We start from the raw sequence: 14,182 nt of genomic DNA, 5'->3' as shown, positions 1-14,182 counted from the left end.
AAGTTTATACTTTGCTTCCATTGAATTGCATGAAACCTGCTTTTGCAGTGATATCTTCTAACCATGCACAACTCTGTGTTGAATTTACCATAGCAGTCAGACATCACTGAATATTTATGCTTGGAAAACACAAGATTCAGCTCACTTTGCAATCTCAGCTGAGCTGAAACTTTTATTATTTGAATTTAAACATACAGAATCATACAGCCTCACTCTATTAGATTTATGCAATCTATTTCTACCTGTTAACAGTTTTAGTGTTCTCTCTGAATTTTATCATTTACCTTATGTATTTTTTATTTATTTGGTGGTGCAGCTAACCCAACAGTAATTTTCATTTTTATCTGAAACTTTTTCTCAGGATATCTTGTACTGACTTTTCACAGTCTTACTCTGTAAAGCAGATGAGATTCCTGCTTGCGCCTGCACCCTGTCTAGCTTTTAATTTAGCTTCCTCCAGGACAGCATTAGCAAAGAACACGCAGAGCCACAAAGACTAACAGCTATTAAAAGTTTGTCTAACTGTCATTGGTACCATAAAGAATAGAAAATAATTTGAAGAAATTCTTTGCCTACTGTCACTATTTTCCCTAGAAAGACAGGATTCTTGTGTAAGATTTTCTTACACATTGTTTGCTCTGAGAACAAAGAGTACCAGATATGATTTGCTTTAGAAACCATTGACTGCTGAGTATAATCCTCTCCCCCCTTCCCAGGCTGCAAGTTGCTCAGATGTAGGTCAGGCAGTACACAACAACATCTTTCAAACCATTCAGCTTTATTACCCACAACTCAGCTGCTTGTTCATCAGCCAGTCCTTTGTTGTCTGCAAACAACTTATCTGAGGTCTACAGGAAAAAAAATCATATTTTTTCCAGGATATAATGACAGTACCGCATTCATGCTTTCTATTTTTTTTTGAGATTTCAGTTTCTAGCTTTTTACACTGCATTTTAGGAGGTTGGTGAGAACTGGGACATCACAGAACTCATATTCTTAAATTTGCATAATAAACCTGCATGTAAGTAATTTTAATCCCCAGGTATGCAGTGAGACCTGGCTAAAGGATTTAAGAAGCTGCAGCTTTTAAAATGTCATCCACATACTTATTCCATATATATACAGTCCTTGGATTTGCCCTTTTGCTGCCAGTATCTTGATTTTATTTTTCAAATGTTAGTCCAGTGTACATTTTTTTTAATATACCATCCAAATTAAAATGGAAAATATAAGGCTTCACAATAATGAAGTTCAATGACTTCAATAGTCATTCTTAACACAATGTCTCTTTCTCCAAGGAGTGTGGGAGCTGGAAGGACTCCTGAATGTTCCCCATGTATTCCAAGCACAGACTGTTAAATCTCACTTGTACAGAAATCACTCAGAGGAAAAAAAAATTAAAAATCCAGAGAGTACAAAGATTTATTTACTGTGAAGTAAGGCTTCATCTTCCTAAGTTTTTGGCTTAAGAAAGATATCTTGCTGTCTGGAGAGTGGCAGATCAGTTAAGAAATTGTTGCTATTTTATTGTTTTCTGCCTTCTTCTGGTTAATAAATATCTTGATCTTCTGGTATATGGTGTAATGTGCAATTATTTTTTATACAAGCCATAAAGACTGCTTCATGTATCACACCTTTATTTTAAAAATGAAAGAAAAAATAAAAAGGAAGAGAGAAATAGAAGACACTAAATGGCAGGGGCAGTTTGCCAGTGACTGGGACTGGGAAATGGCCAGAAAATAAAACTCCAAAAGTTGCCCAACTGGTCCCAGGTCTTTATAGAAAGGGCCATCCTGGGTCTTGTTTCTGCTCTATTTTGGGGATAGGTGAGGTTTTGGGGATTACCATTCTTTTTTCATTCTGCTTGAGCTCGTGAAAACAAAATTAATTAACAGATTTTAAAAAATGGAGTTTCTTACACTACAATTACAATGCAGACTTCTTTGGTTTAGTGCTGCTTAAATCAGTAATTTAGGATTAGCCCATTTCAAACAGGAGTGATGCTGGCCCACAAAATGCTGCTGAATTCTGTAGGCTCTTGCTGGAAGTCACATGCAGAGACTGAGAAAACTGCTGAAATGGCCTTATTTCCTCCAGCAGTTCTACACAGCAAAGGCCTCTTGAAAAAAAACAATATAAAATCAGCTGTCAAGCTGCTGGTGTTTATCATGGTGACCACAAAAATGAGTGGTCTGGAAACAGGACAGAGAGCTCACAGTCCTACTGGCTGTACATCTTTTCCCTGTGGGCTCACTGGAAGGTCCTTTTGTTGTTTTCTGTTCTGCTGAAGCAGCACACAAAAACAATGAGTGGGGGGGGTTCTTTCTGTGCCTTTGGAGAAATTATTCTGCAATTGCAGGTAATTAAACTGAGTTTGGGGCAGCATTTTGTTAACATTGTGCCATCAGCAGGCAAAGCCCATACCTAGGTCTGGATTCTGCTTCCATTTATCAATTACCTTCAAAAATGCTTATATTAACTCTGCTCCTCCACTATCATCGTGTGGAAAGACATTCACTGTCTGATGTAGAGAAGGGGTTTTTTGTCCACCAGATTGGGTTATTATTTCTCCACTCCCAAAGGCAGCTTTTATCATAGCTTTCAGCAGAGGATCTGCCTGGATAAGGAAGAAAAGCATGGTCAGGAAACATGATGGAAGTGATGGGAATCAGTGGGGCTGCAGGGAGGGACATGCTAAAAACTGACACTAGGTACAAGGAGGCTCAGGGAAGGTTTCCAGGAGACAAAAAGAAGCTGTGATAAGAAGCTGCTCACTTAGGTCACCCTTGCTGACACAGTCTGAATAACAATTGTCAAGAACATGAGTGTGAGGATGTGTGTAAATCAACATTCTAAACTGCCTAAAAGAACATTTAGTCCCACACAAATCCTGTTAAAAGGAAAACAATCATCAGTCAGATCAAATAGTAGTCAAGTAATGTGCTGGCCAGCAGCTTCTCCTGATGGAGGGGATGGTGCCAATATGTGTGAGCACACACGTGTGTGTGGTTGTGACTTTTAGACATCAGCTCTGGAAAGGTATTTAAAAATCAACATTTGTATATGTCTAGAACTATTGAACTTGATCCTGATGTATAGTTCCTGACCTGTCATTAACAAATCAAGAAATCACTTTGATCATAATTTGTTTTAAACTGTGTGAACTGGGATATTTTCCCTGAGACAGAGGGTGGGACTGGCAGCAGATATGAGAGACATAGAAGATGAACTGAATAGAGAACAGGGACAGGTTTAGCAAGAAAACTGAGAAAAGAATCAGAAAAGACAAGGCATACTGGAGGGAGGAGGTAGATAAAAGGTAAAAGGTTCTTTGGAGGTGATGTGAAAGATTGTGCAACATTTTACTCAATCCGAAATAAAACCTTTGATTCCCCAAACTCATACCTGCTGTTTAAGGAAACGAATCTCATCCCATTTTGGTGCTGGTCCAGAAGGAACATCCTGCTGCTGCTGTCCTTTACTCAGTTAATTCATGGAGAAGTGTTGTTCTTCTATTATTTCTAGAGTCCCATATTGTTGTTATTAGATTTCTAAAGTCCATACCTCTCTGGTGTATATTCTCATGGCTGCAGATCTTCACTGCACAGACTCCTTCTGCTGCATGCTGTTCTCTCTCAGGTCAGGGCTCCTCCAAGGCTCTCCCCGACTGGCCAACCCACCCCCTTTTATCCCAGTTATCTTCATTGGTTACAGCTGCAGCCCAATTAAGGACATCACAGCTGCAGCCCATCGAGGGCAACCGGGACCTCTGGGGCAAAGCCTCTATACAGATATTCAAATACATTTCCTCTACTATATTTCCCCTTTTGCTTTTACTTAAGTTAACAGTTATACAGATGTTAAATTACAATACATACATTTCTCATGACTCACAGGTCATGCACAACACCCACATTCTCCCATGACTCACAGGTCATGTACAACCCACATAGCTCCTTGCTCAAAGGCCATACTCTTTCACAGCTCCTTGACCCAAAGGCTATGTTCCGTCGCAGCTCTTGGCCGTCTTATGCTCGGCTAATTATCACGTCAGGGTCACCACTTGTTGTTCTTCTATTATTTCTAGAGTCCTATATTGTTGTTATTAGATTTCTAAAGTCCATACCTCTTGGGTGCATTCTCATGGCTGCAGATCTTCACTGACTCCTTTTGCTGCATGCTGTTCCCTCTCAGGCCAGGGCTCCTCCAAGGCTCTCCCCAACTGGCTTACCCACCCCCTTTTATCCCAGTCATCTTCATCAGTTACAGCTGCAGCCCAATTAAGGACATCGCAGCTGCAGCCCATCGAGGGCAACCGGGACCTCTGGGGCAAAGCCTCTGTACAGATATTCAAATACATTTCCTCTACTATAGAGAAGAGAAAAAAACACTTAAGGTCTTGGTTCTGTTTGTGCATGAAGTAGGCAACAAGACCACAACATTGATTTGGTTTTGCTTCTACTGCAGTCACACACCATTTTCTGTCAGAAGAATATGATCATGACTGTGAGGCTGCCAAAAATTAGAAATGGACAGAATCCAGGTTAGCAGTATGACCTTAATTTGGCCACCTTTTTCATATGGAATGTAGTTTTTAATTACAGGATCACACATTCAGTTCTCTCAAGAATACTCCTACTTAGTGCATCAAAAGGACTTAATTAGTGGCTGTTCAATATTTTCCTTGGCCTCATTGTTCAATATGTTGCCCTGGGTGTAATTTTAAAAAAAACACTGTTCAAGCCCTGCTCTGAAAACAAAATTATTAATTTCCTCTGAGGCTTTTCTATGATGCTCATCACCCCAGAATCTGAGTGCTTTGCAGACAATTAGTCCATCATTGTAAAAACCAAGTGAAATTTGAAAGCATTATCTCCATTTAGGGAATAGAGAGCTGAGATATAGGCAACCCACAGATACTGGGTGTCCAATGTGAAATGCTTCAGACTGTTAAAATGGTACTTTAGCATTACAGAGGATCTTACATATTGATGGATTAGTTCTCATGGACTTTGCCAGCAACTGAACCTTTCAACATTTTGCAGAGCAGACCTACAGGTACAGACCAGGCAGTCAAAGAAGAAGAACATACCAGAGTCTCAAATCATTGCATACTGAGTTCTCAGAAGGGACAGGTATAGAACTAATTTTCTCAGGAAAAAGTCACATTTCTGTTCCTACAATTCCCTGCCTCTGCCCCTATCCATCTGTCACCTCTGAAATGAACAAGCAAAAGGGGTTTATAAAAAAAAAAACACCCATTCTTCCATTTCATTATTGAGGCATGTGTGTGTTAGCTGAGGCCAAAGTCCTGTAGAGGAAATATTAACTGATCTTTGGTTATTTTTTTTTGTAATATTCAGACATGGGGTGACAGGGTTGCATAAGGGCTGGGGGTACAATGTCAATGGAGGTGTTCTGCCATTTCCAAATTTTAGATATTTTAATTGTATTTCCTTCTATAAATTCATGTATGAATGAGCTTATGGCCACTTACATATGCAATATAGAGTAGAAGCTTTTTGATTTACCAACACTGAAAAATATTAAATGTAACCAGGAAAAAGTCACTACCAACTGCTCACTCTTTGGAGACAGAGAAAAGCTTTTGAGTATTTTGTATTTGATAAGCAGTAGTATGTAAAGCTAAAGATCCATTTTCTATTGCTTTCAGGCACAATTAATCTTGAGCAGCCTGGATGGGCAGCTCTTCTGGATTACAGAAGTGACAGAAAAATATGAAAGCTCCACAAATTTCTTGCTAAGGCTCTCTGTGCTATTCCAGCTGTGTACTCACTAAGAAGATCAGCAAACTTTCGAGCCTGGAATTTGATTAAATTAATCCCCACATATAGACAAGAAAAAAATACAATTTCTGTATTTTTTGCAGCTAAGCAATATAAATCTGCTCAGTTTTACTATTTCTTGTCAGTAATTGTTAAAAACAATAATTAAGGACTGTAAGAAGTTACCCTACTGTTCTAATGTACTGTATAGGTCCCCTAAGATAATTAAATTATAATAAGATGATTGTTTTCAGTATCTGCCTTTTCCCAGGGTGTCTCCTATGTTGACAGCCCTCAGTTTATTCATCCTTTGACACAGGAATTTTCTTCTCCAAAGTCTGAAGGAAAGATCTAATGTGCTGTCTTGATCCAATGGCCTAACTCAATTAATTTGCCAGCAATGAATTTAATATCACTTTATTGGAACAATCTTTTAAGGGAGCGGAGACATCTATGAAGGCACACAGTACTCAGGTCTTTAGAGAAATTTGTAGCACTGAGGTGGCAGGAATCACTAAACATGCAACCTGTCTGTCTGGTCTAGCACAGATACACACATTGCTCACACACTGGCTACAAAGGTCTTTCAAAATGAGGCTCCTGTCAGGGCACAGCCTTGTTCTCTCCAGGAAAGTCAAAAGCACTCCCCTATGACCCCCAGTGCTTCCTCAGAGTGTAAAACTGTCCCTGAGCAGGGAGTTCCTGGTGTCCAGGTGAGCCAAAGCCAGCAGTGGGAAAGCGATTGCTCCTCCCAGCCACAGATGTTCCATGCACCCAGCAGTGTCCACACACACTGAGCATCTCTCGGGTTTCTGTGGTTGAGATGACTCCTGAGGTATTACAAAGTCTTTTTTCCCAGCCCCACAAGCAAAGAAGAAGTCGAGATTCATCGGTTCTGCTTTTCAAGGTTGTTTATTTTTTCTTATCTATTACATTCTTTCTCTGACCTGCTGAGATCTTTCCAATGGGTCGATTTGTGGCACAGTGACCGCCCTTGAGGTAGTGTTAACTTTTTATACTAAAAACTACATGTACTTTATCTACAATACTTTTCCAATACCTATCACCTATGTTAGGCAGTTTGTCTCTAAACCAATCCAGAAGTTTCACCATCCCAGCAGAAGATGGAAGACAAGAAGAAGAAGGACAGGACACGCCCAGATTCCTCCATCTTGCCTCTTGAACCCCCATTCTAAAACCCAAAAATTCTACTTTTTCACCCTGTGACAAGTTAACTATCATTCTACTCAAACTCTTATGGCTAGTAAATCTTCACACAAAGTTGGTAATTGTTTCCATGGACTAAAATCGAAGGCACAGGTGTTTTTGACTCTGTGCCAAGGTCTCTAAGCCCCCTGCCAGGGTCTCAAATTATCCAGGGCAGCCAGAGGAATGTCCTGGGTCCTGACAAATATCAGCCCGAATAACCCTGCAATGGCTGAAATGTTTATTCTCAAATAAAGGAGTGACTCTGACACTGAGGCACCACAATTAATAATGTAATTTCCAAAACTGCCATTTTTACACCACGTCTAGGCCAAGCCAACAGCTGAACTCTGGGAAAGCCCAGTTAAAGGCAGCCCTTCAGACAGCCCTTGTAGCATTTCAACATTTAATTGCTTCATATAACACCAACAATAACTTAGATTTCAGAATTTTGGTCTTTTGTGATGCAAGTTACCCAATGAGCTGAAACAGTTAGGGAAGAAATTAAGCAAAAACTTTAAGTGAAGGCTTCCAAACTATTGTCCGTGCTTTGGATTTTCATCAAAATCGGTGTCCTCGCACAAAATTTTAGAAGGTTTTTTGCTTGCTTCCTAAGAATAGTTAATTAAAAAAATCTGCTTATGGGTATAGGAATTAAGATTATTAATAAAACAGCATTATTTTGCTAGTTTTTTCCTTATTTTGAATTCTAAATTCTTTTACTTCAGTTCTTACTTTGCCCTTTTTTCCTTGCTGTCACAACAGTGCAGGTCATGTACTTGTCTTAGGCACTCAATAGAACAGCTTAAAATATCTACTAGCTATAATTAATTTTTAAGAAAATGTGTGATGCCTTTTTGTCATTTCTTCAATTAATTATTCACCACTGTTACTAAATAAAAAGCACCCGTGGTGCATTTGCTTGTTTCTCATTCCATTTTGACTCGATGCTGAGGTATCTCAGTTGTTTAAAAGAAGGGCAATCCACTAAGAAAGGCATTAATCTGGTTGATAAGACATTAGAGGATAATTCTGTGCTCTGCCACAAACATTTTGTGTGTTCTGGTGCTGGTCATTTATTGCTCAATCTGACGGCTCCAAGATGAGGATGAAAACGCTCTTCAGTTCTCTGCTCCTGCTGGAAATACAAACCCAGAATGTCCCTGCATGGAAATGTCAGCAGTGCTGCTGGGATCCTGTCCTGCTGTCCCCTGCATGTGCAGCCACCAGTGCCAGTGTTTATAGTTCTGGTTAATAGCTGCTGTTGTGACACACAAATGTGTCAATTAGGCACAACAGTGGGTGCAGGAGTGTTTGAAAGGGTATGGAGAGGATAAATTGTAGGAATCACTGTTTATCAAGAGCAGACAAACTGCAAAGCCCCTTTTTTTTTTTTCTGAGATGCTGCCAAGTAGGGTGTACTAACACATTTCCAAAACTTTTTTGCATCTCCTATTTCTGCTGAAGGTGAGAGAGCTGTGGCTGCTGACCAACCCCCCAATATATACTGTTTTATTAAACCTTCCTTATAGCTTGTCCATTCTTCCACATGTTGCTAAACCTTTTGGGAACAGGGACACAAGGAAGGTTTTCTAGCCTTGTGCTACCACAGTATTGGATCAAGTGCCTAATAAATTAATTCAGTAGGAAATGTCCATAACCACTCAGATTTCCCACACAGCTTGACTCTCTCTGAAATTACCTTTGCAAGGGACCCAGATACACTTGCAAATAGTCTGAACATAAGTTTTGCAAAGTTTATTTTTGAAAGAGTGTAAGTTACCAAGAACCCTAAATGTATTTTTGGCCAGTGATTTGGAGAGCTAAAGTTAAATCTCAGTCTCTCAGAAGGATCTAGGAGTCACAATCACATAAGCATAACTTAAAATTTATCCTTATTATTACAAATTGTTGCTACTTCCAGGGTAATTAATCTCCTCTTTAGCCAGAAATACCAAGCACTCCAGCTAGCTCAAAGTGATCCAGCAGCTGTTCTTAGGCACTTTCTACTCATCAGCAAAACATATGACTGAGCTTTAAAAATATTACTGGAGATACTGTTTGAGAAGTCTATTATATCTGGATTCCATTTATCCAGGAACTTCCTACATGCATCCAAAAACTGACCAGAGTGGCAACAGCAGGTATGGGGTTGATCACTGAATCACAGAACCTCTATGCATGCTGGGAGGAAAAAAAAAACAAACAAAAAACCCAAAGAAACAAAACCAAAAACAAACAAAGAAAACCCCCAAAACAAATTAAAAACAAACAAACAAACAAAAAAAACCAAAACAACAACAACAAAAAACAACAACAACAACAAAAAAAAAAAAAAAAAAAAAAAAAAAAAACCCAACCAACAAAACCAGTCCTGCTCTGGCCAAAGCACAGCACCTCATGGGCTGCCCTGAGGAAAGTTCACTCCAGCCCAGCCAGACCCAGCACCCTACAAAAGGTCTGAGAAACCCTCTTCTAACTAGGCAAGACATTATTTACATTGAAGCCTGAATCATACTGAAAGACTTGTTTGCTATTCCCTTTTGGTTTGAAGACATTTATAAATGTCAAATTTTGTTTGTAGGGACTAACCCTGTGGTACACTGAGATGTTTCTGTTAGATAAAACTGAGATGTTTCCGTTGGATAAAACTGAGATCTGAAAGTCCCATGCAGAAAGGAACTGCCTATATTGGAATGAGTAAGTGGGTCAAATATATAATTTTGCTACTGTTTCTGCTCATTGGTATGTCTTATTTTACTGGCCATAGAAATAAATTTTATTTGCCATAGAAATAAATTGAAACACCAGTCTTTTTTTTTTCTGTCTTCATCGATACTCATATTTAATGCAAAATATCCTAATTTCTGAAAAATATACCATTTCCAAGAATGCTAAGGACAGAAAAATAGTGCATTCTCCAGCTGAATAAAGAGAAACACATTTTTCAAGATGTAGTGGATAAGTCATAACAAAAAGTAGTGTGAGAAGCTTATACCTGCATCTCTGTGCGTAGGTACCATAGTGAAAGGGTGCTTTTAAATTGCTGCTGGTCTGCAACCTGAAGAAAATTCTGATAATGAGAAAATTAAAGCTTTAAAGAAAATTGGGAGATGATCTTTTCATTGACATGACAAAGACCCTTCTTTAGATCTTCTTTGCAAGTGTAGGGGAAAGAACTAAGCAATAATTTCTATAATTTCTCTACTCTTTATCTGGATTGTTAGGATAAGAACAATTTTAATGAGCATATAGAATTGAGAGTTTTGTTTTCAATCCTATTTTGTCAAACTAGACACAGGGCAGAGGGTTCTATGGCTCAGCTCTATGTAACTGCAATGAAAATCTTACTAAAAATGAACACTAATTACCTATTTCAGATGCTGACATTAAAAGCATTTAAAGAATGAAAATCTTTTTTAAAAACTCTGCAAAAAAATTTAAAGTGCCTTCTTAACCTTTTCTTCCAAACTAAATGTTATTTGTTCTTCAGTTGACTGCCATGTAGTAAACAACTAAATGGCAACTACTGAGGGTGTGTACTGACATGCACTGAAGCTATCCTAGGATACCCGTGCTAAAGTACAGCAACAACCAACCTAAAGAGACATGCAGAAGGTCCAAAGAAAGGAAAAAACAGCATATTGCATAGAGAGGGAAGATTCTAGAACTAGTGTAGGAAGCAGATATCAAAACCTTAAAAAAAAAAAAAATCCCATTTGTAACTGAGAAGGAATCTTGGCTGCTTGCTTGTTTGGGGAACCACTGGCAAAAATGGGAAGCATTCAATTTCCTGCACCACTGTCCTCACACTTATTTTAATAAGTTGCTGATCCCAGCCAATAAACTCATGCTTATATTTCATATTTAGGACTGATTTCATGTGTAGGAAAGGGATTCCCACCATCCTGTGAGTGTTGCCCTGGAGTCTCTGAGAGCTGACTATAACCAGGAGCAGAACAAGCTGACCTGGGCTGTGTCCTACTCTACTTTCAAATACGTGAAGCTCAGAAGAAATGATAGGGCCATCATCTCTGTCGCAGACATCTTTTGTGAAAATCCTTTTCTTTGGGATTTTTGCCTTCTGAGAAGCTGGGGCCTCAAAAACAAAATGTAAACAGTGGTTGTCTGCTGCTGTGGAATGCAAGAGGTGGATCTGTGATTGGTCTCGTGTGGATGTTTGGATTCAGTGACCAGTCACGGCAGAGCTGGCTCTCGCGCTCTGTCCGAGCCAGCTGCCTTTGTTATCTTTCTTTTCTATTCCATTCTTAGCCAGCCTTCTGAGAGACAAAACCTTTCCTTCTATTTCTTTTTAGTATAGTTGTAATGTAATATATATATATATCATACAATAATAGATCAAGCCTTCTGAACATGGAGTCAACATTCTTGTCTCTTGCCTCATCCAAGAACCCCCGTGAACACTGTCACACATCTCTATGGTCCCAAAGTTCCCCTATAGATTACCCTCTGCCTTTATCTGTATCAGAGTCTATCCCAGCATTATTCCAGGCACTTAAGTATAGTTTAGAAAGACTCAGCCCTAAGTCCTGAGCAGAATATATAAATATATGTATCCCCCTGCAGGAATCCACCTGCAGAGCCATTTCAGAAGCCTGGCTTTTCCTGTTCAGCAGACCTCGTGATACAACGCAGGGAAAATTCTGTGCTCCCTCAGCCTGGAGCAGAGTGCCAGTCAGGGATGCAGCTCTCTGTCACTGGAGGAGAGGCCAGGAGAGGCAGCATCCAGCCTGCTGCTGCTCTGTAATGTCACTGGCGGGCAAGGGTGCGAGGCTGAGGATGGGAACTGAACTGACAGAGCCCTGGCTCACAGGCACGAGAGCTCCAAACTGAGCTGGAAGGGAAACAGAGCATCTTTGTACAGCTGGAAAAGAGCTGGAAAGGCATCATTTAAGGTTCAGCATGTAACCAGTTCTGAAAAGCAGAGCTGAGAGAGGAATATTACAAGTAGGGCAAGGATCAGGGACACTATTGCTTTCATGTACATACACTCACACAGTTAATAAACTATCAAGAGAAGACAGACACTAGAGCACAGCAGAAAATAAAAGCCATAAGGAGAACATTATTTTTAATATACACGTCTGCCAATCAAACACTGTCCTGGTAGTTTCAAAAGGTGACCTGGTTGCTTGGCCATTAGCACAGCAGACTGCCTTGTGGGGAAAATGAATCCAAGTCCAGTTGTTGAATATAATAGAAACTTGGCAGGGGAGTTCTAATAATGACTGTAACTGTGCTGGGAAAAATAAGAGAGGAAAGAATACAGTCTCCCAGTCCATTTTGGAAGACCAGATGATTTTATGTGCTTAAAAAAATGAGTGCAGGGATCATGTTTGTGAATTAGAACAAATGACTATTGAGACAAATAGCTAAAAGAAGTATTGATGGGATATTAGTGTCTTCCAATTTTACTATAGTTCAAAGGACCTGATATCAGTATGTGCCTTTATTTTGCCCATTTATTGAACCCTTTGCACTGCTACTCCATGACTGCAAAGCTCCTAAGTACACCAGGCTAAAGCAAATGTGTCACTGACACAATCAAAATTAGGATTAAAATTGCATTGCACAGTCTACATGCAAAAGATTTAGGCCACTTTCTGATTTCAACCAAGTTATGCTATAAAGTCATTCTTTTTATATGGAACATTAATAATATAACATTAAGAGTTGATGAAGAACCATGCCCTATATACCAGAATAATGCCTGCATTAATTACATAAGGAAAAAAAATAATTTCAAAATAAAGGCTGCCCAAACCGAACTTTTCTTTATCATAGAGAGGTTTGTGGGTGGAATATCTTGCTAATACTTCTCCTAGGTTAGAAAAACTTTTTTGCCATGATTACTTTTCCTAAGTCCTCATTCATGATTTTAACTCCTATATCCTGACTGGAAAAAAGACTTCATAATTAATTTCTGATAAGAAAACACCATATGCTAGTGTTACTGATGAAATGTACAGAAAGTACATTAAAAGTTATTTGCTGCTCAGTTTCATGTAATGAACTTAATTCAAGTGTCTAAATTGAATTTTTGGTCTAAATAATATTCCCTAACTAAATTAAAGACCCCTGCATACCAAAAGAAATAGGAAAAGTAAAATAAACCAACTTTTGTTGTATTGGCCACATAGGAAAAATGCTGCTAAATATATATATATATTTAAAACATCTCTCCTTTTGCTTTCTCACTTAATGACTCTAGAAGTTTTACTACTAGAAAATAGATTATGTACCAACCCATATTGTTTGGACAGTGTCACACTATTGAAGTTCTTAGCAGGTAGAGAATTATTTTCATAGACAAGATGTTAAATTCAATTGGGACACTGGATTTCTTTGGTATAACAGGACAATTGCATGAAACTGTGCAACTCTTACTGCTATCTCTATCTCTTAGGCCTTTTTCTCAAGTTTAAAATCCACTGAGTTTTTGTGACAAAGTTTTGAGGCAGCTTTGTGTGAACTGGAATGAAAATCAACACAGAAATACTACAGACAACCTAGAATGTCAAATATAAATCTCTTAGGCTATTTCAGTTTCCAAGCTCCAGAAGGAAAAATAAATTAAATATATATATTCATATCTATTAAACTGTTAAACCAGACAGGCATCTGGATTTAACTTCTAGCACAGCAGTAGAGAACAGAGATTTTAGGAAGGCAGAGAGGCAGTTTAACCTTTATGAGCACAAGGCAGTATTTTCTAGGTAAAACAGAGCTGACAGATTTCCTGGCACAGTTATGATTAGCTTTACATCACCTACCATTCAAACTGACAGAAAAAAAATTTTTCAAACTTAGTGAGGGGTTTGGGATGTTCCATTTTTGTTAGGTTTCTTTTGTGGTTTTTTTTTGGTTGGGTGTTTGCTGGATTGGTTGTTGTTCTTTGGTTTATTTTGTGGGGGGGTTTTGCTTTGTTTTGTTCTGTTCTGTTTTGTTATTAGTATCTAGACTCATCCTGGGGGCCATCAGGAGCTCTTTAATACTGCACCACTTGCTCCACAAAACATCAATCTTTCCTGCTTCAGGTCATCATTGTGCAGCACGGGGTTTATAACAGGGGCTCGATAAACACTTCAAGAGTTTAATAAGCAAGATAAACATTACAGGATTTACCATATTGCAAACTAAAAAACCAAGCTTCCTTTTTTATTTTATTC

This window comes from Agelaius tricolor, unplaced genomic scaffold, assembly GCF_023055355.1.
Source record: "Agelaius tricolor isolate 1412-34295 unplaced genomic scaffold, bAgeTri1.0.p SCAF_7, whole genome shotgun sequence".
Lineage (NCBI taxonomy): Eukaryota > Metazoa > Chordata > Aves > Passeriformes > Icteridae > Agelaius > Agelaius tricolor.
The sequence above is the reverse complement of the archived record's forward strand: the minus strand, read 5'-3'. Positions refer to the sequence as shown.